The following is a 26,376-nucleotide window of genomic DNA, read 5'->3' as shown; positions in this document are numbered from 1 at the left end:
CTGGTGTCCCACAGGGCTCAGTTCTCGGCCCTCTCCTATTCTTGCTATACACCAAGTCACTTGGCTCTGTCATATCCTCACATGGTCTCTCCTATCATTGCTATGCAGATGACACACAATTAATCTTCTCCTTTCCCCCTTCTGATAACCAGGTGGCGAATCGCATCTCTGCATGTCTGGCAGACATATCAGTGTGGATGACGGATCACCACCTCAAGCTGAACCTCGGCAAGACGGAGCTGCTCTTCCTCCCGGGGAAGGACTTCCCATTCTATGATCTCGCCATCACGGTTGACAACTCCATTGTGTCCTCTTCCCAGAGTGCTAAGAGCCTTGGCGTGACCCTGGACAACACCCTGTTGTTCTCCGCTAACATCAAGGTGGTGACCCGATCCTGTAGGTTCATGCTCTACAACATTCGCAGAGTACGACCCTGCCTCACACAGGAAGCGGCGCAGGTCCTAATCCAGGCACTTGTCATCTCCCGTCTGGATTACTGCAACTCGCTGTTGGCGGGGCTGCCTGCCTGTGCCATTAAACCCCTACAACTCATCCAGACTCTGTGAGTGAGTTTATAAATAGTGCATTGGAGATGTTGTACCCACTGTGACTATTAAAACCTACCCTAACCAGAAACCGTGGATGGATGGCGGAATTCGCGCAAAACTGAAAGCGCAAACCATCGCATTTAACCATGAGGTAGGGGAATATGGCTGAATATAAACAGTGTAGTTATTCCCTCCGCAAGGTAATCAAACAAGCGAAATGCTGGTACAGGGACAAGGTGGAGTCGCAATTCAACAGCTCAGACACAAGACGTATGTGACAGGGTCTACAGGAAATCACAGACTACAAAAAGAAAACCATCCACGTCACGGACACCGACATCACGCTTCCAAACAAACTAAACACCTTCTTTGCCCGCTTTGAGGATAATACAGTGCCACCGTTGCGGCCCGCTAACAAGGACTGCGCCTCCCCCTTCTCCTTCTCCATGGCCGACGTGAGTAAAACATTTAAACATGTTAACCCTCGCAAGGCTGGTGGCCCAGATGGCATCCTTATTCGTGTCCTCAGAGCGTGCCCAGACCAGCTGGATGGTGTGTTTACGGACATATTCAATTGCTCCCTATCCCAGTCTGTTGTCCCCACATGCTTCAAGATGGCTACCATTGTTCCTGTACCCAAGAAGGCAAAGATAACTGAACTAAATGACTACCACCCCGTAGCACTCACTTCTGTCATCATGAAGTGCTTTGAGAGACTAGTCAAGGATCATATCACCTCCACCTTACCGGCCACCCTAGACCCACTTCAGTTTGCATACCAACAGGTCCACAGATGACGCAATTGCAATCACACTGCACACTGCCCTATCCCATCTGGACAAGAGGAATACCTAACAATGCTGTTCATTGACTACAGCTCAGCATTCAACACCATAGTACCCTCCAAGCTCATCACCAAGCTGGAGGCCCTGGGTCTCAACCCCGCCCTGTGCTATTGGGTCCTGGACTTTCTGATGGGTCGCCTTCAGGTGGTGAAGGTAGGATCTCCACTTCGCTGACCCTCAACACTGGGGCCCCACAAGGCTGCGTGCTCAGCCCCTTCCTGTACTCCCTGTTCACCCTTAGACTGCGTGACCATGCACGCCTCCAACTCAATCATCAAGTTTTCAGATGACACAGTAGTGGGCATGATAACCAACAACAACGAGACAGCCTACAAGGAGGAGGTGAGTGCACTCGGAGTGTGGTGTCAGGAAAACAACCTCTCACTCAACGTCAACAAAACAAAGGAGATGATCGTAGACTTCAGCAAACAGCAGATGCAGCACCCCCCTATCCACATCGAAGGGACAGCAGTGGAGACAGTGGAAAGTTATAAGTTCCTCGGCATACACATCACAGACAGACAGAAATGGTCCACCCACACAGACAGTGTGGTGAAGAAGGCGCAACAGTGCCTCTTCAACCTCAGGAGGCTGAAGAAATCTGGCTTGTCACCCAAAACCCTAACAAACTTTTACAGATGCACAATCGAGAGCATCCTGTCACAACCTGTTACGGCAACTGCACCGCCCTCAACCGCAAGGCTCTCCAGAGTCTGCACAACGCATCACCAGTGGGCAAACTACTTGCCCTCCATGACACCTACAGCACCCGATGTCACATGAAGGCCAAAAAGATCATCAAGGACAAAAACCAACCGAGCCACTGCCTGTTCACACCGCTACCATCCAAGAGGCGAGGTCAGTACAGGTGCATCAAAGCTGGGACCGAGAGACTGAAAAACAGCTTCTATCTCAAGGCCATCAGACTGCTAAACAGCAATTACTAACTCAGAGAGGCTTCTGCCTAAATTGAGACCCAATCACTGGCCAATTTAATAAATGGATCACTGGTCACTTTGAACAATGCCACTTTAAATAATACCACTTTAATAATGTTTACATATCTTACATTACAAATATATAACATGTATATACTGTATTTTATACCATCTATTGCACCTTGCCTATGCCGCTCGGCCATCACTCATCCATATACTTATATGTACATATTCTCATTCACCCCTTTAGATTTGTGTGTATTTGGTAGTTGTTGGGGAATTGTTAGATAACTTGTTAGATGTTACTGCACTGTCAGAACTAGAAGCACAAGCATTTCGCTACACTTGCATTAACATCTGCTAACCATGTGTATGTGACCAATAACATTTGATTTGATTTGAAACTAATTGCGGCATGATTAGCATGCTATTTGCAAGCTTAAAAGAATTGGACCCTTTTTTTCAATTTTCGCCTGAAGCAAGGATATGCATATTATTGATACCATTTGAAAGGAAACACTTTGAAGTTTGTGGAAATGTGAAAAGAATGTAGGAGAATATAACACATTAGATCTGGTAAAAGATAATCCAAAGAAAAAAACATGTGTTTTTTGTTCCATCATCTTTGAAATGCAAGAGAAAGGCCTTCATGTATTATTTCAGCACTGGCAGCAGTGTATGTGCAAAGTTTTAGACTGATCCAATGAACCATTTAATTTCTTCTCAAAATGTTGTATCAAGACTGCCCAAATGTGCCCAATTGGTTTATTAATAACTCTCCTCAAACAATAGCATGGTATTATTTAACTGTAATAGCTACTATAAATTCAACAGTGCAGTTAGATTAACAAGAATTTAAGCTTTCTGCCAATATCAGATACGTCTATGTCCTGGGAAATGTTCTTGTTCCTTACAACCTCATGGTAATCGCATTAGCCTACGTTAGCTCAACTGTCCAGAGGTTAAATTCAAGGTCAGAATACGCATAAAGAGTGTACATGCCAACTGTTGTCTTATGTATTAGGGTTATGAGAGGTGTCCCCCAGACTAACATAAGGTGATGTACTTTGTCACAACACACACTTACCAAAAATATATACATATTTTAGTGACACATACTGAAACTTTACATGTTTTAACGTTTCGCAGGTTGCTTCTTTGATTTCCCAATGTAGGCCTACCTTCCTCCATCCATAACATTATTGTCACAACGTCCACAGAAGGTGGCGGCTCTCCCCGTTCGGGCGGCGCTCGGTGGTCTTCGTCGCCGGCCTACTAGCTGCCACCGATCACCTTTTCTGTTTTCGTTCGGTAATGTCTGATTAGGGTAGCACCTGTTTTGTGTTTAGTAATTAGTGGGGTATTTAGTCTGTCTGTTTTTTGTTTGGGGTTGTGCGGGATTGTTTTGTTTCTGTTGATGAAGGTTGGTGGAGATTTACCTGTCCTTAGACTGTTACGCGTTTTGGGAATTTGGGTTGCTGGGCTGCGTCCCGCCACGTTCCTAGACTGTTTTTGTCTTGTTGGGAATTGTTTTACCCTGCCTTGTAGGTTCGGTACTTTGGACTGTTGCTTTCTTTATTAAGCGTGTTTCACGTACCTGAGTCTCCTGCGCCTGACTTCACCCCTCCTGCATATCTATTGCATGACAATTATGTTGTTTCTCTTCCTCAAACTAGACTTACCGCTCTATTCAGAATCATACATGGTTAGAAACTTGTTACACAAGGTATCTATCTCTAAACCATCTCTGTGTCATGACGTTGCCCTCTTTGAGTACAGGGAGCACAGTTGACCCCTCCCCCTTGCACCATCCCCCTACCTACCTCTCCCTACCCAAGCACGGTGAAGGCGGTCATAAATTCCAAAGGAAATGTCCTGCCGCCCAGTTGAGACACAGAGGGGTTTCATAGAGATAAAAGGAAATTCGTCCAACTCACAGAATTGGGGAACCGAACGACATTTATGTTCTGGAGCAGGTATAAAAGATCGGTGAAGAATCCAGCTACGAACTGGTCCGCTTGGTACAATTTTGTGATACTCAGAAGAGACAATATAGCCATATTACCATAAAACTGTTTATATAATAGCCTCAGCTATGGGACTTGCATCTAAATGGTTGTATAAAATGTATTAATAAGGATAAAGCTATTTGGAATACGTTGAGATGCTATGTACTGATGTTAATGTGATAGAATGTATTTCTGTTCAAAGCTTAAATCAGTCATCGGCACGCCCCCCAGGGACACAGACAGGACCATGCGTCATGTGACAAGCCTGTTCTATGTTCACGAATAAAACCCCCACCCAGGGTTACTTTCTTCAGACCAGGCATCCACTCCATTGCGAGTAGGCCAATAGGTTTGACCATCCAATTCCTCTACTGAAAGTTAACTTTTAGACTACCGATACCGACAGAATAAGAACAAGTCTTTGATATTAATTATTAGTCTGCAGCTAAGTAAATTATATCATTGAACGCGAAGACCGACGAAACATCCATTCTATAACGACATTAATGAATGTCGCTTTGAAAGATCCATTCTAACCGAGAGAGAGAGAGAACAGGACAAAACTCTCCAACAGAACAGAACTCTCCAACAAGGATCCCGACACACACTGAGCGTAAATATATATTGATTGCAATCGTTCCCGAATGAATGAGCGTTCATGTGCAAAGGATTTGCATATCAATTGTTAATATTAATGAACTCTGTGTGCCTTCTCAGCTGCCCTTTATGACCCTTTGTTTAACAAGACACCAGCCATGCCTGTTTAGCCCACTAGGGCACATTACTCTACCAATTCTTTGTGACGATAATTACTGTTTGTATGCTTTCTGTGAATTACTTAGTTTAGTAAATACATGATTTTAAGACAATTGATGTATGGATGACTTTAGTAAAGGCTGGATTCGTGCAGATACAACAATTAACGATGTTTGGAATGAGACTGGACGCGAGGTAAAATACACCATTTAAACCAGAAGATAATCGGCCTATACTATAATATATCATGTTATAATATAGGAAAGTTATATTAGGAAAATTATAACTTTGTAATCTGAATATTTTCCTTGGTGCCCCGATCTCCTAGTTAATTACAGTTAAACGATTAATCAGTTTAATCGCGTAATAATAATTACAGGGAGTTAATTGATAAACATGTCTTCAGTTTAATGGTGCCCAAAGACACGACAACTGCTACCTCTATTAAGCAAATATTTTAAAAGGCATCAACCCAGATTTCTTTTTGAAAAGTCCAACCATACCGAAGCAGGGTGTTTTCTCCAGGGAGCCCATGGCCTGTTGAAGAGGACTATCGGTCTGCTGATGATTGCTTTTGTCCGAAGCTTCAACTTCAACAAATCCAATGAGATAACACATAGTACTAAGGAATCAGATAGTTGGGGCATGACAACTTCAGATAAGTACTCCAACTTCATAAGAACTGCGGATCAGCTCTGTCTTCACTAGGATCAGACTTAGGGCTCTATAAAATCAGTTTTATTTTTTGCCTGATTCCATTAGATTTTTTCAAAATGTCATTTTGTTTTTCCAGGTTTCCAGTTTTCAGGTTTTCGCTCTGAAAAAAGCACACTTTATTAAGTTGCAGGAAATACAAATCACTGATGCATTCTTTTCATGCCTTATGATAAACTTGGACTAATAAATGTTCAATAAGATTCCCTACTAAGTTCAATGCATTTAAGAATTTTGATGAATTCTGTTTTAATGTCTGGATTCCTTGATTCCGTTATTTTACTTTGCAGCTGCTGCAAATGCTTAGTAAAGCTGGGCCTAAGTCTGCTCCATCTTGCTTAGGACAGGAGAGGCTGCGGCCCAGGTCCAGGTCTAGTCCGTAAATACAGATCAGTGGTGCTGGGCTTTGCCCCCACTGGAGCCGGGCTGCAGGTTGGAGCGCAGCTTATTCATGCAGTTGAGAGTGTCCAGCAGGAACGACCGTGTCGTGTTAATCTCCATCAGTCAGGTTGTCCAGCTGGAGAGGGAAAGATGGAGAGGGGGATAAAAAGAGAAGAGAATGTAAATATGGGGGAAAATTATGTTTCTACACAAAGTTCACACATTTAACAACATATACAACAAACCCATGTATCACGTTATCTGCCTTCCCTGACTAGCCTATGTTTCTGAACAATCTATCATGCTGCCTTGTTGACAATATGACCCGGTAGCGCTGACTACTGTTCCATTTGAGCAGGGCGGTCGGCCCTCATCAGTTTTGCTCGGTCACATGAGGGGACACAACCTGGTTCTAATCGAACTTCCTCAGTGATTGATTGATACCTTGGCGTGTGCTTCCTGCTGGCTGATGAAGCTGTCAGTGGAGAGGCGGAGCTTGGCGATGCGCGTGTCCCAGATGTCCTTCACCAGCGTACAGATCTCATCCTCTTTGGGAATGTTATCAGATGCACTGCAGAGAAGCAGGGATATATGAAAACACACTGAGCACACAGCCACCTTCCAATTCCAGTCAAATTATAAGTCAATAGCTATATCCAAACAAATAATTTTTGTTTTACTGTTCAAATTACATTGGTAAACCAGTTTAGTTGCGTCTTGCCTAAGAACAGCTCTTAGCCATGGTATATTGGCCATATACCACACTCCCTCGTGACTTATTACTTAATTATTCATGTTATGTATTAATCACACTGCTGCTAGCATGCAATACAAACAATGTATTAGACCCCATCATAGCACTAAGACTGCACTTGTGAAGGTGGTAAATGACCTTTTAATGACGTCAGACCGAGGCTCTGCATCTGTCCTCGTGCTCCTAGATCTTAGTGCTGCTTTTGATACCATCGATCACCACATTCTTTTTGAGAGATTGGAAACCCAAATTGGTCTACATGGACAAGTTCTGGCCTGGTTTAGATCTTATCTGTCGTAAAGATATCAGTTTGTCTCTGTGAATGGTTTGTCCTCTGACAAATCAACTGTAAATTTCGGTGTTCCTCAAGGTTCCGTTTTAGGACCACTATTGTTTTCACTATATATTTTACCTCTTGGGGATGTCATTCGAAAACATAATGTTAAATTTCACTGCTATGCGGATGACACACAGCCGTACATTTCAATGAAACATGGTGAAGCCCCAAAATTGCCCTCGCTAGAAGCCTGTGTTTCAGACATAAGGAAGTGGATGGCTGCAAACTTTCTACTTTTAAACTCGGACAAAACAGAGATGCTTGTTCTAGGTCCCAAGAAACAAAGAGATCTTCTGTTGAATCTGACAATTAATCTGGATGGTTGTTCAGTCGTCTCAAATAAAACTGCGAAGGACCTCGGCGTTTCTCTGGACCCTGATCTCTCTTTTGAAGAACATATCAAGACTGTTTCAAGGACAGCTTTTTTCCATCTACGTAACATTGCAAAAATCAGAAATTTTCTGTCCAAAAATTATGCAGAAAAATTAATCCATGCTTTTGTTACTTTTAGGTTGGACTACTGCAATGCTCTACTTTCCGGCTACCCGGATAAAGCACTAAATAAACTTCAGTTAGTGCTAAATACGGCTGCTAGAATCCTGACTAGAACCCAAAAATGTGATCATATTACTCCAGTGCTAGCCTCCCTACACTGGCTTCCTGTTAAGGCAAGGGCTGATTTCAAGGTTTTACTGCTAACCTACAAAGCATTACATGGGCTTGCTCCTACCTATCTTTCCGATTTGGTCCTGCCATACATACCTACACATACGCTACGGTCACAAGACGCAGGCCTCCTAATTGTCCCTAGAATTTCTAAGCAAACAGCTGGAGGCAGGGCTTTCTCCTATAGAGCTCCATTTTTATGGAATGGTCTGCCTACCCATGTGAGAGACGCAGACTCAGTCTCGACCTTTAAGTCTTTACTGAAGACTCATCTCTTCAGTAGGTCCTATGATTAAGTGTAGTCTAGCCCAGGAGTGTGAAGGTGAACGGAAAGGCTGGAGCAACGAACCGCCCTTGCTGTCTCTGCCTGGCCGGTTCCCCTCTCCACTGGGATTCTTTGCCTCTAACCCTATCACAGGGGCTGAGTCACTGGCTTACTGGTGTTCTTCCATGCCGTCCCTAGGAGGGGTGCGTCACTTGAGTGGGTTGAGTCACTGACGTGGTCTTCCTGTCTGGGTTGGCGCCCCCCCTTGGGTTGTGCCGTGGCGGAGATCTTTGTGGGCTATACTCAAACTTGTCTCAGGATGGTAAGTTGGTGGTTGGAGACATCCCTCTAATGGTGTGGGGGCTGTGCTTTGGCAAAGTGGATGGGGTTATATCCTGCCTGTTTGGCCCTGTCCGGGGGTATCATCGGATGGGGCCACAGTGTCTCCTGACCCCTCCTGTCTCAGCCTCCAGTATTTATGCTGCAGTAGTTTATGTGTCGGGGGGCTAGGGTCAGTCTGTTACATCTGGAGTATTTCTCTTGTCTTATCCGGTGTCCTGTGTGAATTTAAATATGCTCTCTCTAATTCTCTCTTTCTCTCTTTCTTTCTTTCTTTCTTTCTTTCTTTCTTTCTTTCTTTCTTTCTTTCTTTCTTTCTTTCTTTCTCTCGGAGGACCTGAGCCCTAGGACCATGCCTCAGGACTACCTGGCATGATGACTCCTTGCTGTCCCCAGTCCACCTGGCCATGCTGCTGCTCCCGTTTCAACTGTTCTGCCTGTGGCTATGGAACCCTGACCTGTGCACCGGACATGCTACCTGTCCCAGACCTGCTGTCCCAGACCTGCTGTCCCAGACCTGCTGGAACCCTGACCTGTTCACCGGACGTGCTACCTGTCCCAGACCTGCTGTTTTCAACTCTCTATAGACAGCAGGAGCGGTAGAGATACTCTCAAAGATCGGCTATAAAAAAGTCAACTGACACTTACTCTTGAGTTGCTGACTTGTTGCACCCTCGACAACTACTATGATTATTATTATTTGACCATGCTGGTCATTTATGAACATTTGAACATCTTGGCCATGTTTTGTTAATCTCCACCCCAGCACAGCCAGAAGAGGACTGGCCACCCCTCATAGCCTGGTTCCTCTCTAGGTTTCTTCCTAGGTTTTGGCCTTTCTAGGGAGTTTTTCCTAGCCACTGTGCTTCTACACCTGCATTGCTTGCTGTTTGGGGTTTTAGGCTGGGTTTCTGTACAGCACTTTGAGATATCAGCTGATGTAAGAAGGGCTATATAAATAAATTTGATTTGAATTTGATTTGAATACACCTTACCATGCCTCCCTCTTCAGTGTTACAGCTGGACTTTCTGTGAGGAGAAACAGATACACACACACACACACACACACACACACACACACACACACACACACACACACACACACACACACACACACACACACAAACACACACAAACACACACACACACTGCTGTGGCGAGGCGTGGAGTGGCAGCGGCAGGTTTACGGTGATCCCGCGCTAATCCTGTGGATTTACCGTATGCTGCCTGCAGATGGCAGCGTGCAGCCTCCCACACACACACACACACACACACACACACACACACACACACACACACACACACACACACACACACACACACACACACACAGCAGAGGTGCAGCAGGGATTACAGAGATGCGGGTGAGACAGTGGTAGCCTGCGGCCCCCCATGCAGCCTAAAGACGCTCCCCTCAGCCTGAATGGCCGGACCAAGACCTGGGAGAGCTTTACTGCTCAAGAGTTTGCCCAGCAGTTCCAAGAGTCTGTCCTCCAGTCCCCCCAGAAGGCCCTGCAGAAGCACAAAGGTAGGTTATACTGCAGCACCTCTGGTTCATACTCCAGGTTGAATTTACTCTCAGGCACAGATCTAGGATCAGCTTATACTGTGAATCTCCAAATCAAATCAAATCAAATTGTATTTGTCACATGCGCAGAATACAACAGGTGTAGTAGACCTTACCGTGAAATTATTACTTACAAGCCCTTTACCAAAAATGCAGTTTTGAGAAAATTAAGAGTTAAGAAAATATTTACAAAATAAACTAAAGTAAAAAGAAAGTAACACAAAAAAGTATCAATAATGAGGCTATATACAGGGGGTACCGCCACTGAGTCAATGTACAGGATAGTCGAGGTAATTGAGGTAATATGTACATGTAGGTAGGGGTAAAGTGACTATGCATAGATAATAAATAATAAACAGCGAGTAGCAGCAGCGTAAAAAAATGGGTTGTCAATGCAAATAGTCCAGATAGCCATTTGTCTAACTGTTAAGCAGTCTTATGGCTTGGTGGTTTAAGGAGCTTTTTGGACCTAGACTTTTTTAGGGCCTTCCTCTGACACACCGCCTGGTATAGAGGTCCTGGATGGCAGAAAGCTTGGCCCCAGTGATGTACTGGGCTGTACGCACTACCCACTGTAGCGCTTTGCGGTCGGATGCCGAGCAGTTGCCATACCAGGCGGTGATGCAACCAGTCAGGATGCTCTCGATGGTGCAGCTGTATAACTTTTTGAGAATCTGAGGACCCATGACAAATCTTTTCAGTCTCCTGAGGAGGAATAGGCGTTGTCGTACCCTCTTCACAACTGTCTTGGTGTGTTTGGTCCACAATAGTTTGTTGGAGATGTGGACACCAAAGAACCTGAAGCTCTCGACCTGCTCCACTAGAGCCCCGTCCTTTACCTGTAATCCACGATCATCTCTTTTGTCTTGATCATGTTGAGGGAGAGGTTGTTGTCCTGGCACCACGCTGCTAGGTCTCTGACCTCCTCTCTATAGGCTCTCATTGTTGACGGTGATCAGGCCCAACACCGTTGTGTCATCTGCAAACTTAGTGATGGTGTTGGAGTCGTGTTTGGCCACTCAGTCGTGGGTTATTAGGGAGTACAGAAGGGGACTAAGCATGCACCCTTGAGGGGCCCCCGTGTTGAGGATCAGAGTAGCAGATGTGTAGTTGCCTACCCTCACCACCTGGGGGCGGCCCGTCAGGAAGTCCAAGGATCCAGTTAAAAAGCGAGGTGTTTAGTCCCAGGGTCCTTAGCTTAGTGATGAGCTTTGAGGGGACTATGGTGTTGAATGCTGAGCTGTAGTCAATTAACAGCCTTCTCACATAGGTGTTCCTTTTGTCCAGGTGGGAAAGGGCAGTGTGGAGAGCAATAGAGATGGCATCATCTGTGGATCTGTTGAGGCTGTATGCAAATTGTGGGTCTAGGGTTTCTGGGATGATGGTGTTAATGTGAGCCATGATCAGCCTTTTAAGCACTTCATGGCTACAGATGTGAGTGCTACGGGTCAGTAGTTATTTAGGAAGGTTACCTTGGCGTTCTTGAGCACAGGGACTATGATGGTCTGCTTGAAACATGTAGGTATTACAGACTTGGTCAGGTAGAGGTTGAAAATGTCAGTGAAGACACTTGCCAGTTGAAACCAAAATAGATCCAAACCCTGAGCATTAAGGTTGTGCAGCATTTTACCTGATGTTAACATTCTGTCATGAAGAGTTTTCCCATCTCAAGGGGTTAAATAAATAAAAAATACAATAGTAAGTGCCAATGTATTGCCATTAGAGTAACAGGGTTGACCGTAACAGGGTTGAGGTTTACATCTTAAATCAGCCATAAATCCCCTTGTGACAGAGGGAATGGAAGCCTGTTCTGTGCAACAGGGATGGGCAATTGAATGCAACTTTCCCCCCCAAAAATTAAACTGTTAAAATATTTCTAGCCTATCTATCCATGGTAACAGGGTTGACACGTTTAGCTTGCCTGGCACGGTTTTCCAGCACAAATCATCAGAATATGGCCAAAAAGCATAGACCCAGCTCACCTGCTTTTACGCCCCCAGCCGGCCGTCCCCGCCACACACCCTCACGCACGCACAATTCCATCCAACACCCGCACTCTCACCCGCACCCCCAGCCCAATGGGCAGCACTGTCCCCCGCAACCCCACCGAGAGCCCCCAGGAGCGAGGGAGGAGCAGTCTGCACCAGAGGACTCAGAAGAAGACGAGGAAGAGGAGGAAGAGGAGGCCCCAGTACCCAGGTGGCAGGGGATTGAAGCGATCTTTGAAGACTATCAGGAATACATTGATGGTAAGCAGTCAGTCACTTTCTATGTTTATTTAAAGGCCCAGTGCAGTCAAAACATAATTTCAGCCTGTCATTTAAAAAATAAAAAATAAATGATTTTTTTGATTTCAGGCTGTTTTAGTGGGATGCAGATAGACACTCTTATCCAGAGCGACTTACAGTAGTGAATGCAAACATTTCATACATTTTTTTACATTTTTAAATAAAAAAAAAGATATATATTCTCCGTACTGGCCCCCCGTGGGAATCAAACCCACAACCCTGGCGTTGCAAACACCATGCTCTACAAACTGAGCCACAGGGGGACATATGTCATACCCCTTACAAATGCCCCTCCTCTTCTTTAACACTGTCAATGCTTATTTACAAGTCTTCTCCATCACATACATTGCTTATCATATCCTGTCCCATGTTACATAATCTACTGCAAGCCCAATGGTTTCTCCCCTCCCTGGGTGGGGAGACCTTCTTCCTGTTATTATTTTCACAGTGGTCACAAGTTGTCTGCTGTCTGTTAACAGTACCCTTTGCCTTGAATGTCTTACTTACATTGCTAAATCATTAAGCTTAAACTTTTCCTACACACACACAGGTGTGCTTCCGGGTTTGGAGCGAGTAGTCGTGTTGCACTCCGCTCAGCAGGTAATATTACATCTCATTACATTACAACGGTTTGATTTGTTTGATCTGAGCAATTTTTTAGCTAGCTACTTAGCTGTCTTTGTATCAAAGATAATTGTGTAGTTTAGAGTAATTATCGAGGTTAGCTAGCCAGCTATTTTCGTCCGCCGCGCCACCGTTCTCCTACTTAGTCAACAACTGCTAGCTAGCTAGCCATCTTCTACCGACTAGCAGCACTGTAGAAACTAATACATTACAACGGAACGATTTGATTAGTGTAGTGTTAGCTAGCTACATAGTTGTCTTTGCTGTCCTTGTATCTAAGATAATTGTGTAGTTTAGAGTAATTATCGAGGTTAGCTAGCCAGCTATTTTCGTCCGCCGCGCCGCGCCACCGTTCTCCTACTTAGTCAACACTGCTAGCTAGCCAACTTCTACCGACTAGCAGCACTGTAGAAACTAATACATTACAACGGAACGATTTGATTAGTGTAGTGTTAGCTAGCTACATAGTTGTCTTTGCTGTCTTTGTATCTAAGATAATTGTGTAGTTTAGAGTAATTATCGAGGTTAGCTAGCCAGGTTAGCTAGTGTTAGCTAGCTACATAGGTGCCTTTGTATCATGATAAAGGTGTAGCACTGAAACTATCGAGGTTACCTAGCCAGCTACACTTTCAAACAAAGTCAACAACGCAGCCACTGCTAGCTAGCCTACTTTACCAGCCAGCAGTACTGTATCATTTTAGTCATTTTAGTCAATAAGTTGTCTTTGTCATAGTTTGTCATAGTTTGATAATTGTGTAGTTTAGAGTAATTATCGAGGTTAGCTGGCCAGCTATTTTCGTCCCCCGCGACGCCATTTTTCCAAACCTAGCCAACTATTACCGACGAGCAGCATTGTAGAAACTAAATACATTACAAAGGAACGTCTTGATTAGTGTTATGTTAGCTAGCTACATTGTTGCCTTTGTATCATGATAAGGTGTAGTACTGAAACTATCGAGGTTACCTAGCCAGCTACACTTTCAAACAAAGTCAACAACGCAGCCACTGCTAGCTAGCCTACTTCACCAGCCAGCAGTACTGTATCCTTTGAATCATTTTAGTCAATAAGATTTTTGCAACGTAAGCTTAACTTTCTGAACATTCGAGACGTGTAGTCCACTTGTCATTCCAATCTCATTTGCATTAGCGTAGACTCTTCTGTAGCCTGTCAACTATGTGTCTGTCTATCCCTGTTCTCTCCCCTCTGCACAGGCCATACAAACGCTTCACACCGCGTGGCCGCTGCCACTCTAACCTGGTGGTCCCAGCGCGCACGACCCACGTGGAGTTCCAGGTCTCCGGCAGCCTCTGGAACTGCCGGTCTGCGGCCAACAAGGCAGAGTTCATCTCAGCCTATACTACCCTCCAGTCCCTCGACTTCTTGGCGCTGACGGAAACATGGATTACCACAGATAACACTGCTACTCCTACTGCTCTCTCCTCGTCTGCCCACGTGTTCTCGCACACCCCGAGAGCTTCTGGTCAGCGGGGTGGTGGCACTGGGATCCTCATCTCTCCCAAGTGGACATTCTCTCTTTCTCCCCTGACCCATCTGTCTATTGCCTCCTTTGAATTCCATGCTGTCACAGTTATCAGTCCTTTCAAGCTTAACATCCTTATCATTTATCGCCCTCCAGGTTCCCTTGGAGAGTTCATCAATGAGCTTGACGCCTTGATAAGTTGCTTTCCTGAAGATGGCTCACCTCTCACAGTTCTGGGTGACTTTAACCTCCCCACGTCTACCTTTGACTCATTCCTCTCTGCCTCCTTCTTTCCACTCCTCTCCTCTTTTGACCTCACCCTCTCACCTTACCCCCTACTCACAAGGCAGGCAATACGCTTGACCTCATCTTTACTAGATGCTGTTCTTCCACTAATCTCATTGCAACTCCCCTCCAAGTCTCCGACCACTACCAAGGTATCCTTTTCCCTCTCGCTCTCATCCAACACTTCTCACTCTGCCCCTACTCGGATGGTATTGCGCCGTCCCAACCTTCGCTCTCTCTCTCCCGCTACTCTCTCCTCTTCCATCCTATCATCTCTTCCCTCTGCTCAAACCTTCTCCAACCTATCTCCTGATTCTGCCTCCTCAACCCTCCTCTCCTCCCTTTCTGCATCCTTTGACTCTCTATGTCCCCTATCCTCCAGGCCGGCTCGGTCCTCCCCTCCTGCTCCGTGGCTCGCCGACTCATTGCGAGCTCACAGAACAGGGCTCCGGGCAGCCGAGCGGAAATGGAGGAAAACTCGCCTCCCTCGCCTCCCTGCGGACCTGGCATCCTTTCACTCCCTCCTCTCTACATTTTCCTCTTATGTCTCTGCTGCTAAAGCCACTTTCTACCACTCTAAATTCCAAGCATTCGCCTCTAACCCTAGGAAGCTCTTTGCCACCTTCTCCTCCCTTTTGAATCCTCCTCCCCCTCCCCCCCCCTCCTCCCTCTCTGCAGATGACTTCGTCAACCATTTTGAAAAGAAGGTCGACGATATCCGATCCTCGTTTGCTAAGTCAAACGACACCGCTGGTCCTGCTCACACTGCCCTACCCTGTGCTTTGACCTATTTCTCCCCTCTCTCTCCAGATGAAATCTTGCGTCTTGAGCCCAACAACCTGCCCGCTTGACCCTATCCCCTCCTCTCTTCTCCAGACCATTTCCGGAGACCTTCTCCCTTACCTCACCACGCTCATCAACTCATCCTTGACCGCTGGCTACGTCCCTTCCGTCTTCAAGAGAGCGAGAGTTGCACCCCTTCTGAAAAAACCTACACTCGATCCCTCCGATGTCAACAACTACAGACCAGTATCCCTTCTTTCTTTTCTCTCCAAAACTCTTGAACATGCCGTCCTTGGCCAGCTCTCCTGCTATCTCTCTCTCTTGATCCAAATCAGTCAGGTTTCAAGACTGGTCATTCAACTGAGACTGCTCTTCTCTGTGTCACGGAGGCTCTCCGCACTGCTAAAGCTAACTCTCTCTCCTCTGCTCTCATCCTTCTAGACCTATCTGCTGCCTTTGATACTGTGAACCATAAGATCCTCCTCTCCACCCTCTCCGAGTTGGGCATCTCCGGCGCGGCCCACGCTTGGATTGCGTCCTACCTGAAAGGTTGCTCCTATCAGGTGGCGTGGCGAGAATCTGTCTCCGCACCACGTGCTCTCACCACTGGTGTCCCCCAGGGCTCTGTTCTAGGCCCTCTCCTATTCTCGCTATACACCAAGTCACTTGGCTCTGTCATATCCTCACATGGTCTCTCCTATCATTGCTATGCAGACGACACACAATTAATCTTCTCCTTTCCCCCTTCTGATAACCAGGTGGCGAATTGCATCTCTGCATGTCTGGCAGACATATCAGTGTGGATGACGGATCACCACCTCAAGCTGAACCTCGGCAAGACGGAGCTGCTCTTCCTCCCGGGGAAGGACTGCCCGTTCCATGATCTCGCCATCACGGTTGACAACTCCATTGTGTCCTCCTCCCAGAGTGCTAAGAACTTTGGCGTGACCCTGGACAACACCCTGTCGTTCTCCACTAACATCAAGGTGGTGACCCGATCCTGTAGGTTCATGCTCTACAACATTCGCAGAGTACGACCCTGCCTCACACAGGAAGTGGCACAGGTCCTAATCCAGGCACTTGTCATCTCCCGTCTGGATTTCTGCAACTCGCTGTTGGCTGGGCTCCCTGCCTGTGCCATTAAACCCCTACAACTCATCCAGAACGCCGCAGCCCGTCTGGTGTTCAACCTTCCCAAGTTCTCTCACGTCACCCCGCTCCTCCGCTCTCTCCACTGGCTTCCAGTTGAAGCTCGCATCCGCTACAAGACCATGGTGCTTGCCTACGGAGCTGTGAGGGGAACGGCACCTCCGTACCTTCAGGCTCTGATCAGGCCCTACACCCAAACAAGGGCACTGCGTTCATCCACCTCTGGCCTGCTCGCCTCCCTACCTCTGAGGAAGCACAGTTCCCGCTCAGCCCAGTCAAAACTGTTCGCTGCTCTGGCACCCCAATGGTGGAACAAGCTCCCCCACGACGCCAGGACAGCGGAGTCAATCACCACCTTCCGGAGACACCTGAAACCCCACCTCTTTAAGGAATACCTAGGATAGGATAAAGTAATCCTTCTAACCCCCCCCCCCCCCCCCCCCCCACCTTAAAAGATTTAGATGCACTATTGTAAAGTGGTTGTTCCACTGGATATCATAAGGTGAATGCACCAATTTGTAAGTCGCTCTGGATAAGAGCGTTTGCTAAATGACTTAACCTGTTGGGGATAGGGGGCAGTATTTGCACGGCCGGATAAAAAACATACCCGATTTAATCTGGTTACTACTCCTGCCCAGTAACTAGAATATGCATATAATTATTGGCTTTGGATAGAAAACACCCTAAAGTTTCTAAAACTGTTTGAATGGTGTCTGTGAGTATAACAGAACTCATATGGCAGGCAAAAACCTGAGAAGATTCCTTACAGGAAGTGGCCTGTCTGACAAGTTCTTGTTCTTCCTGGCTCTGTTTATTGAAAACTGAGGATCTTTGCTGTAACGTGACACTTCCTACGGCTCCCATAGGCTCTCAGAACCCGGGAAAAAGCTGAATGATGTAATTCCAGCCTCTGGCTGAAAAACATTAGCGCGTTTGGATAGTGGCCGGTCAGAGTACCATCAGACTGAGGCTCGTGCACGAGGGGATCCCATGTTTTTATTTTCTCTCTCTTTGGACGTATACACGCTTTCCCGGTCAGAATATTACCGCTTTTTTACGAGAAAAATGGCATAAAAATTGATTTTAAACAGCGGTTGACATGCTTCGAAGTACGGTAATGGAATATTTAGAATGTTTTTGTCACGAAATGCGTCGTGCGCGTCACCCTTCTTTACCATTCGGATAGTGTCTTGAACGCACGAACAAAACAGAGGATATTTGAACATAACTATGGATTATTTTGAACCAAACCAACATTTGTTATTGAAGTAGAAGTCCTGGAAGTGCATTCTGACGAAGAACAGCAAAGGTAATAACATTTTTCTTATAGTAAATCTGACTTTGGTCAGGGCTAAACTTGGTGGGTGTCTAAATAGCTAGCCCTGTGATGCCGGGCTATCTACTCAGAATATTGCAAAATGTGCTTTCACCGAAAAGCTATTTTAAAATCGGACATAGCGAGTGCATAGAGTAGTTCTGTATCTATAATTCTTAAAATAATTGTTATGCTTTTTGTGAACGTTTATCGTGAGTAATTTAGTAAATTCACCGGAAGTTTGCGGGGGGTATGCTAGTTCTGAACGTCACATGCTAATGTAAAAAGCTGTTTTTTGATATAAATATGAACTTGATTGAACAAAACATGCATGTATTGTATAACATAATGTCCTAGGGTTGTCATCTGATGAAGATCATCAAAGGTTAGTGCTGCATTTAGCTGTGGTTTGGGTTTATGTGACATTATATGCTAGCTTGAAAAATGGGTGTCTGATTATTTCTGGCTGGGTACTCTGCTGACATAATCTAATGTTTTGCTTTCGTTGTAAAGCCTTTTTGAAATCGGACAGTGTGGTTAGATTAACGAGAGTCTTGTCTTTAAAATGGTGTAAAATAGTCATATGTTTGAGAAATTGAAGTAATAGCATTTCTAAGGTATTTGAATAACGCGCCACGGGATTCAACTGGCTGTTGAGTAGGTGGGACGATTTCGTCCCGCCGACCCTAGAGAGGTTAAATGTAAATGTAGTACATTCATCTTATAATCACTCGGTTATACATTTTCAGGGTGAAATCATTTAGTCAAACCTTTAATCATATAATTTCCATTACAATGGGGCAGCAGGGCCAAGCAGTGAAGCACTGGCTGGGGCTGCTGCCAGCCTGCCAGGGACGGTGCCACCAGTCAGTGGTCTGTGCTAACCCTGGGGTCAGAGGGAGCAACAGACACGTCACACATGGGGCAAAGCTCTTGGACTGCATGGTCAACACACACACACACACACAAAGAGGCACAAACTCACACCATGCTCTTCAGCAGGCACCAGTTACTCTCTTACATTGCAGTCCCAGCCCCATCCTGGGCTCCCTTCACAGCCACTCCCACACAGACAATCCTGCAGTCGGAGAGCAGCTCAGCCCTGGAATGGGTTTGGTCACATGACAGATCATCATCTACCACCAATCCAATGCCCCTACCTCTGGCCAATCGGACAGGACTGAACCTCCCAGCATCTCTCCTGGCAGCAGGTCAGGCCAGCTTTCAAACTTGAAATGCACTTAAAGAGAAAGACCTGAAGAACTACCTGGTGGTACTGTGTTACGACAAAGAACTGTTCAAATTAAGGAAGAACTTACAAAATGCACATTTTGGAATGAATAAAGGACATTTTTTATTTTGCGATGAGAATAAGAATTTAAAAGGTGCTTCAGCCTTGTATTTTAAATATAATTAAGACTAAAAATCAATTGTATGTTTTTATTACTTTAATCATTGTTCTTTTAAGAAGAAGAAAATAAGCCTGCCATTTTTTTTATATTCATGATTTTTGGGGTGAAACAGAAAGCTTTGCTTTTAGTGTTTGTTCTGCTGCTGGTCAGGACTGCCCTGTTCGGAGGTGTAGATTAAAGTAGAAAAGGAAAGAGAGAACATGCTCCACTCCTCTTCTCCTCTCCTCCTTTGACCCAGCCATGTGTACTGCCGTAGCAGCAGCCCTCCCTCCCTCCAGCCACAGCCCTCCCTCCCCTGGCCTCCAGGCCCCGTAAGGCTCACTGAGATGGGAGTAAGACCTAACTCCAGGCCCCACAGTCCTCCCTCCCCTGGCCTCCAGGCCCGTAAGGCTCACTGAGATGGGGGTAAGACCTAACTCCAGGCCCCACAGGCCTCCCTCCCCTGGCCTCCAGGCCCGTAAGGCTCACTGAGATGGGGTAAGACGTAACTCCATGCCCCACAGGCCTCCCTCCCCTGGCCTCCAGGTCCCGTAAGGCTCACTGAGATGGGGTAAGACCTAACTCCAGGCCCCACAGGCCTCCCTCCCCTGGCCTCCAGGCCCTGTAAGGCTCACTGAGATGGGGTAAGACCTAACTCCAGGCCCCACAGGCCTCCCAGATCCATGCACTCCGTCAGAACACCAGCCCCACACAGAACCCCTCCTGTCAAGAACAGCAAGTTTTACCACTCTCCCTGTGTGAGTAGTTACCCATGGGAAAGTGTGAGTGACAGCTACAGTTACAGTTACAGTGTCATCCTTTATTTTCTCTCTCTCTCTTTATTGTCTGTGATTACTGATCATAATATGTGATGGTTATAATGATGGTTAGAATATACATGTGATGGTTATAATGATAGTTAGAACATACATGTGATAGTTATAATGATAGTTAGAATATACATGGATGGTTATGAAATGACAGTGTAGGTTCACATTGTTACGGTACTTAACCACAAGTGTTAGTATAGGAGGACTCTGCAAGGTCGAATCTTCCCATTACATAGCATAGCTTTATATAGTTTTATAAAATGGTTAGTTCTGGCCTGGCATTATGATTAGTTCAAACTGAAAGGTGTTTTCCATTCATGCTATATATCACTGTATTATATCAATAACTCTTTATTAATTATGATTAAAACTAAAAGGTTCACAATAAAGCATTCAGTGATAAAGTTCATATGAATCTCATCACAGCCTGAAGGGCAGTCATGCAGTCACAGTCAGATAAGTTTCTCTACTCTTCCATCAAACCCTATCTACCCTACATACATGTTCAAATGGAAAACAGCCATTTCAATTTAAAAGCAATGTTCCCATGTTTGCAGAGACTGCTTTCACGGTAAACGCTGCATATATCGACTCAATCGGAAATTAAATTTCAATTTCAATCGCACTATATCTTTAGTGCTATGGATTGAATTTTTGTTGTGTCCCTTATACAGGACACAACAAATATGTACACAGTAGGCTGGAAGTGGTGTTTGAGTGCCAGTAGGGGGCACTCTTCCCTCTGGTCTAAAGAGTTCTCAATGCCCAGGGGCAGAGACAGGGACATTGCCCTGCGTAAGGTGCAGCCTTTCAGATGGGACATTAAACGGATGTCCTGACTGTGGTCATTAAAGTTTCCATGGTACTTATTGTGACCAGTAAGTGGTGTAACCCTGGTGTCCTGGCTAACTTATTATACCCCTCAATCCTAATTGTTTTATACTGTATATCACTCCTCACCTCTACACCATGAAAGCTGATGTCTGGTGAATATTCTGGCGCAAATGGTTACACCCATAGTTGTGTATGACTAGAGATTTATCCAGTCATAAGGTCATTTAGCAACATTTGAGTTTATGTCTTGTTAGGATATGACATTCTCATTCTGGATTGGATAGATTTGTATCACCCTTATTTCTGCTTGTAGATATTAAACACTTCCTCCAACAGAGGACTTGTGGATTGACAGTAAAAATAAAACACTGGTTACAATGGAAAACTATTATATGTAGTTGAATTTCTCTGGACCAAGAGATCCAGCCAAGCAGTCATCAACATCCACTCTGTCTTTTTCTCAACACTCTCTCAAAGGTGCCTCTGGGAATACTATCGCTTTCCAAATAAAAGTCCCCAGGGTACAAACAATAACAGTGCCTCACTACATTATGGTAAAATAAAAGTCGTAACAAAAGTAAGGTTTCAGATTTTTATGTCAACATATGTCTAGGCTTTAGAGCTTCCATTAGTACATATGTGTTACATCTCTGGTTGTTCTGCTCTGCTCTCTGCCTGCCTGCTCCCTGCCTGTCTGCTCCCTGCCTGCCTGCTCTCTGCCTGCCTGCTCCCTGCCTGCCTGCTCTCTGCCTGCCTGCTCTCATCCTGTTGGTTCTCATACTCCCTCACTTTCTTTCTGTATTCTCGGACCTCATAAATGGCATCATACAGGAATGTAACATTTTTCTGTGTTTCTTCATTAATTATGTGCGTTAATTCATCATCTGTACTGTTCAATAGACTAATCAAGAATTGTCTTGTTTCATGAGGAGTTTCTTTTATATTTAACTCACCATGCATGTTTGCACTTGTTGCCCAATTCCAAGGTTTATAGTGTGACTGAGCAGTTGACAGGCCCTTTTCCTCGATTTGACACCTTTCTGGAACAGAGATAATTATGGGTTTGCCCTCGGGAAAGATTGCTTTGAAGTGTTCACGTTGCTTAACTCTTTTGATCAAATTTGGTGACTCCATGTTTTGATTTTGCCCCGTACTCAGAAAGCTCTCTGTTAGTGTGTCCTCCCCTTCAGGGAGTAAAACACAGAAGTTGGGCTCTGGATAGTATGTCCCTAGAGGAAAGTGTTTTGCTGTTATTATTCGAATGTGATTGTCAATCTGGCTTGCCCTCTGCAATTTACCAGAATTCTCAGGAAACTCATAGCCTGTTGACATCACCGTTGGTGGGATGCCAGAGTGAGTGTTAGAGTGCTGTCTGACTATCTCTAAATAAGAGCTGTACACTTGAAGTTTTTAGTATTAGCGTCAATAAAACTGAAATAGATCAAACAGTCCTTATCCTTTCTTCTCAACTGTCTAACAAGCTTTTTAGTTTCTGCATGATTTTTTATATATTCTCTGATTTTCTGATATGGTGGTTTGTCATCTGTGTGTTTTATGTCACCTTCAGATCCCCAAGTAAATGAAATAATTTTTAACTTAACTGCTGATTTTGTGTCCTTATTTTTAACTACCTCGTGACGTTCCGAATGATCTGAATAACAATAGCAATTAAGGCCGATGACCATGGCCACATCTTCCAGGTGTACCTTGTCATTGTCACTAAAGCCTGTGTCCTCCAACAAGTTCAGTAAATTTTGAACCAGTTTTTGGTTTGAGTCAGTTAGTGACACACACATGGGTACATTGATCCTAAACTTGATCTTTTGATCCTGGTTCTGCTTCTGGGTCTGTCAGGAGAAACGACAAAAACAAATCATGTGAGGTTAGAAAATTATAATACTTATAATACTGTTAGAAATTTCTAGCGACGACAGATTTCAAATCTAAAGCTCATCGATGTACTGTATTACTGTATTTCAAAGGTTTGAGCCCAGATGTTGTTCTATTAAAATGACACTGTTGTTGGCTCAACTGACTGGACCGCTCCTTGAACGCTTTCTTACCCTCTTTGGACACTTGGTCTTGGTCTTCCTAGAAGGCCCTGGCTTTGTAGCTTCTGGTATATCAGTATTATCCAAACTGCAGAACAAAAAGGATATACATCCTGCTTTTTAAATCCTTATGTATGTTTGATCCAGTTCTTTAAAGGTTAAAACAATTATAACAGCTAAGTTATAACATAGCTCCCAGTAATAAGAACACTAACTTTGAGAGGTCTTCAACAAGATTTATCCCTTTGTGTTCGATGTTGTCTGGGTTGTTGACAAAGCTGGTGGGCTGTGTCACAATAGGGTCTGAGGGGAGAAACAGGCTATTCAGAGACAGAGCATTTTGGGAAGGTGGTAGAGTTAGTTAGATTGAATGTGTAGTGATAAACCATTCTCTTCTCACCTTGTGTTACATTACTAGCTGGGATGTCCACAAGAACACACGGAGAACATTGAGCAGCCTGTTTTCTTACGTTTTGTAGAACATGTCTCTGGTGATATGTTTTGGGGAAGCAGTCTTTCTTGTGCTATTAATTGTGATGCTGGTCTCTGTTGTCTGTTATTACCCTCCATGATGTCTCAGACAAACCTACTGTATGAAAGCAGAAGACAAGACTCAGAGAAGGACAGGATCTATTTCAAATCAAATGATATGTGCAATACATCTCTGTTTCATAAATCTTCTTGTTCATTTGCTAAATAATAGTAAAAAAACATGTTTTGAGAATGGATTCTCATTTCATTAATTGCTATTGGCATTTTGTAAATCCAACCATACTTCATTGATGCTTGAATGTTGATAGCGAATATACTAGAGCTTAGGATAGCATACTACAATTGTTTCTTAGTGTTGGATTCGAGCTTGAAATATAAACTTATTTATTACTTTACGTGTATTAGGAATGTATATGTTAGGGGTCAAGGAAGGGTAAAGAGGAACTAGGTGTGTGGAAAGTTACTGAGTGAGAAAAAGGGAAGTGCAGAAAGTTCATATTCTGTTCAAATATGTTATTGTTGAATATGAATGTTCCTAAGGAGGGAGGCAAAGGGCAACAGTCTAGTTTCAGTTCCTGATAAGGCAGACCAGTTGCTGAGGAACCAGGACCATGAGGGATGTGGAACTCAACTCGAGATAAGGTCAACAGTTGAAGAGGGAAGACACAGCTGGGAGGGGGGCCACAGGGGCCCACCCCAAAGACAATCTGATTACAGTCCTATCTCACATACACACACACACACACACACACACACACACACACACACACACACACACACACACACACACACACACACACACACACACACACACACACACACACACACACACACACACACACACACACACACACACACACACACACACACACACACACACACACCACACACACACACACACACACACACACACACACACATACTTCCACACCCATGAGGGTCCGGAAGGTATGAATATGTGCTTGTGTGACTTGTATGTTGTCTTTGCAGCTGTATGACCCAGTGGGTGAATAAACTTGGTTTGAGCTTTTCCTAGTTGTTTGTTTCAGTTTTTACTCTTTGTTCAGAACCTAACATTACATTAGTGAAACAAAATTATTCAGATTAAGGTTTTTCCTGATGACTCTAAAGACGAAGATAAGATTAGGCCTATACAAAAATACATCTGTTGATGTTCGTAGCAATCCCAGTAGTTTCCATGTGGGACGTATGTTGTGTGGCAGGTCACCAACATTCCTCCACCATGATGAATATTTCATTGGAGATCAATCTTCCTCCTCAGATACATTCGCAAGAAAGAGCCTACATCACTGCTGTGGTTTCTTATTTACTCTACAGCATGAGGAAGAACTGTTGTGAGCACATTTTAGATAACTATAGTTCCAAATACTATTTGTGGGAGAAAAAAAACGTTGACTACAATTTGGAGGTGACTACAAATACAGATAGCAATAAATAACTTGTATTTGTTTACTATTTGAATACAGATATCAGAAAGCAACTACTTCAAATGTTTTGGGAATACAGATCTCAGGAAGTGATACTTCAGAAACAATTGGATTATCCACCTTGAACTAATGGCAGATTAGTTCAACTAGTGTAGATTAACAAACCAATCAACCAAGAAGATGTGACTCCTTGAACAGCAGATACAGTCCTCACCATATGAATTTTGTGGCTCTTTACACTCTAACATTTTGGATTTGAGATCAAATGTTTTTCAGTGCATTCAGAAAGTATTCAGACCCCTTGACTTTTTCCGCATTTTGTTGTTACAGCCAAAGAAAACCCAAAGAGGCCAACGTCATGACAATAGAGATGCAGGTCTTTAGATGTTTTACACATTAAATTGTAATTTCCCCTATCCAGCTGTTCCATTCTCCATGTAGCCCGCTGCTACAGAACAGCTTCAATGCTCCTTGGCATAGATTCTACAAGTGTCTGGAACTTCCTGTGTGGAAGAACCTACTTTCAATATACATCAAGTATTTTCTTTATTTTGGCAGTTACCTGCTGAATGGACAGAGAGGTATCCCTCCAGTCGCAATAAAATGGATTAGAACATTGCGGATGAGCGGAGGAGGTTTGGAATGACAAGTTCAAAAAAGGTGTCTAGCACCTTCTATAACATAACATACCATTTACATAATTATTTTTTAGATTTGTTTGTTAAAAAGAAAACTTCTCCTTAATTGACACTTTTCATTCGATATTGAAAAGAATAACACTTAATGTTGCATATGGCTCAAAGACTAAGTTGTCATGTAAGGCCTATATTCCTTGTAGTTGTTCCGTTAGTCAATTTGGACAAATTAGTAAAAATACAATAAAACCTGAAACAAAGTCTTACCCACTAAACGTCTTCTGATCACTCCGCTGTCTTTATTTATGCTTCAGGGATGGCTCCTTTGAGGCAGAGGCCTTGTGTGAGCTGTTGAAGGTTCCTCTTTATGAAGCCCAGAATAGGATATAGCCTTTTATACCTCTAAAAAAGGATGTTAACTCGAGACTACAGTCATCTCATTTTCACACAGGATACAGCAAGTTGGTTGCCAAGTATTTCTTAAAGAGGTAGTGGCCCCACAATAATGGGTAACTACACCGAAATTAGCCTCTAAGCGTATGTAACTGTAGTAAATGCATTTGTGGGAACATTACAGTAAAGTGGGACTGGTTGTTTTAATTTGTGAATTCTAATGAGGCAGTTGATTCATTAAACCTGTACAACAGCAGT

General features: G+C 44.4%; 1 protein-coding gene across 5 annotated transcripts in view; it reads right to left on the bottom strand.

Moving 5' to 3' along the window:
* The window catches only part of LOC106587367 (uncharacterized), a 48,831-nt gene extending 22,687 nt beyond the window's left edge, over nucleotides 1-26,144 (bottom strand). For 2 of the 5 annotated variants that reach the window (XM_082969526.1, XM_082969530.1), the window contains exon 1: nucleotides 25,993-26,137. The gene's annotated coding sequence lies outside the window, so the exon portion shown is untranslated. Of the gene's footprint in view, nucleotides 1-23,550; nucleotides 23,740-25,992 lie in introns of all 5 variants that reach the window. The other 3 variants (XM_082969528.1, XM_082969529.1, XR_014382832.1) reach the window with 2 other exon arrangements.
* Nucleotides 26,145-26,376: the final 232 nt, after the last annotated feature.

This window comes from Salmo salar, chromosome 26, assembly GCF_965601325.2.
Source record: "Salmo salar chromosome 26, fSalSal1, whole genome shotgun sequence".
Taxonomy (NCBI): domain Eukaryota; kingdom Metazoa; phylum Chordata; class Actinopteri; order Salmoniformes; family Salmonidae; genus Salmo; species Salmo salar.
Note: the sequence above shows the minus strand (reverse complement) of the source record. Positions and strands in the feature narration are given on the sequence as shown.